Source organism: Phoenix dactylifera, unplaced genomic scaffold (assembly GCF_009389715.1).
Source record: "Phoenix dactylifera cultivar Barhee BC4 unplaced genomic scaffold, palm_55x_up_171113_PBpolish2nd_filt_p 000557F, whole genome shotgun sequence".
In the NCBI taxonomy this organism is placed as follows: Eukaryota; Viridiplantae; Streptophyta; class Magnoliopsida; order Arecales; family Arecaceae; genus Phoenix; species Phoenix dactylifera.
In genome coordinates, this window is record NW_024067964.1 from 380421 (window position 1) to 382868 (window position 2448).

Consider the following 2448-nt stretch of genomic DNA (forward strand, 5'->3'; position numbering starts at 1 on the left):
TGATGAAAAAACCACATATTTCATATGTAATACTTTGTTACATAATTTTTACTAAAATTATTTGGTGCCAACCTGATGTATGAACATCATGGACTCAAACTTGTTGAAGCATTACTATTTGTAATGACTGAGCACTAAAGTCAACTAGCTTCTTGGAGAGCTATTTTGGCATAAAGGATTGGGTATATCCAACAGAGCAATGCTATATGTGGTATATTAGTTTTGTCGTTTATTTTACACAGTTAACATTTTCTTGTCTTATAATCATAAGTTATTTTGGATTAAATGCAGTTGCTCTAAAAAAAAATTACTTCAGACACTTGCTTTAACTTTTATTTGTTAAATTTTGAAGAATAAATGCACAATGATATACAGATATTCTCTCACCAATATTATCATCTTGAATATATATGTAACCATTAAAAAAAAATATGGGTGATGTTTATTTAAGGAGCATAGCTTAGGCAGTGATGTTCCTTTGAAGAATCTAGATAGGAATCTCTCCTCATTTTCCTTCAGTTAAAATATGGATAAGATTCAAGTTTGGGGTTGTCTTCAAGTGATCTTAGCATAAGAGAAAAAGGCAGCTACAGTGAAGAAGATAATCCATCTGTCAATGGATTCCAGGAATTCAATCATCACGGTTCGAGCAGCTCAGCAAAACTTTTAAGTAGCTTGTCTTCACATGATGGACTTGGACTTTGTGTAGCACAAATCTGTGATAAGGCCATTGGTAGCAGAGAACTGGAACAGAGCATTATAAATATGGAAACTGCAAAGAGGTGCCTTGTTCACTATAATTCGATGTTGGATAACCTTATTCTCAAAGAGAACTATAGAATGAAAGGATCTATAAAGAAAGTGCATTCAATTAAAATTTGTCCTTCAAATTTTCATGAATCTGCTATGTCAGGAAGCATTTTTCCTGTCAGAAAAGGAGCCCTTGGATGAGTTGCTTATAGAGAATAGCTTGATTGAAGATAGGTTCTGCAGAAATTTTTTATCCTGTTTATGGAAGCAATGGCATTATGACTATGGAATCTTTACTATTCTAACAACACCATTATTTACATTCCTTGCCAAACAGATGTTTGTTCTTCTCTAACAGTCCAGAGTGCTCTTCTCCAGATGGGCATACATATCTGCAACTGTTTGACACTAAAAAGAATAATCTCTTTGTGGTGAAATCCCCACCTGAAAGCTTCTTCATTCAGGTAGGGGAAGCAGCTGATATCTTGTCATGTGGTAAGCTTTGCATTACACTTATTCTGTTGGCTGACCTGTTGAAATAGAGGAATTAAGCTGATAGATATTCGCCATCTTCTTGCAGCCAGCTTGGGACAAAACTCTCTCTTATCCTGCATACCTTTTAGATTCTGAAACAAGTAGGAAGTTGTTGTCAAGCTTCGAGACATCTGGGTCTTGTGACCGAAAAAACAAATGCTTCACTGAGCTCCTTCATCACTGAAACTCAGGAACTTCTTGAGCTAATGCAAGAAATCTTCAAAAAATTCCACTATCCTCTCGATTGAGAGATGGGATGACATTTGCAGAATTCTCACGTGAAACCACCAGGCAGCACTATAGTGACAGCGGACCACAGTCTGTTAGCTAATTTGCAAAAATGGGTATTTCTGTAGGTTGTCAACATCTAGTCAATTACAAGTTTATTATTTAATTCAAACATCGGAGAGGAGTTATGATTCTCCGAGGTTACAAAGTGTGCAAAACTATGTTTGTAAACAATCTGCAGTTGTTCAGTGGGCAAATATAAAAAGAAAGCGGAAATAGCCCAAGCTAAAACAAGGTATTAGAATACTTAAAATCATGGCTAACATGCAGAGAGGGAAAAAGCATTCCTGGGATTCAGCAATTTCTGCATCACTACATGTCTGCACATTTCCTTCTCCTTCAGAAGCTGGACATCAACTTTTTGTTTACCTTCTACCTTCACCAGTGTTACATATTCCAAATGGCAGTGGTCGAGATTGCTGAGATAAGAATCAGGACTTATTGTTGTGAACCTGGATTCATAAAGAGCATGGCATTTTCTGTCAGTAATTCCTCCTGAAGAAAGCAATCAAGAAATCAATTCACATACATAAGCAAGAATATTATCTAAAGCTTTACAAACTCACACCTCAAATCCCACCAAAGATGTGCAATAGTTGGTATTGGTGAGCACGGTGCTTGTTGAACCACATTCACTGTCTTTGAGGGACATGCTGGACCTGTCGAGCTTGATTGACCATGGATACTGATATCCATTTGCTGTCAAACCCACATGGGAAGAAGATCGTTGCATCCTAACACCTCTTGGAATGTTTCTTCCTTCCACTGATGGCCTCCGCCTGCTTTTTGCCTTTCATATGAATCAGTTCGTTGCCTTGGTGCACTCTGTGACCGTGTCTTTGCCCTTGAAGATTCTTGTGTTTGGCCTTGTAATTT

The 2448-nt window shown here is 37.3% G+C and overlaps 1 long non-coding RNA gene across 1 annotated transcript; it reads right to left on the bottom strand.

Annotated features, from left to right (window-relative positions):
- Positions 1-1798: 1798 nt before the first annotated feature.
- LOC120106524 lies at positions 1799-2351 on the bottom strand. Its single transcript, XR_005508668.1, has 2 exons — positions 2141-2351; positions 1799-2024 (listed from the first exon to the last, which is right to left on the bottom strand). It is a non-coding gene; the product is annotated as an uncharacterized LOC120106524 (long non-coding RNA).
- Positions 2352-2448: the final 97 nt, after the last annotated feature.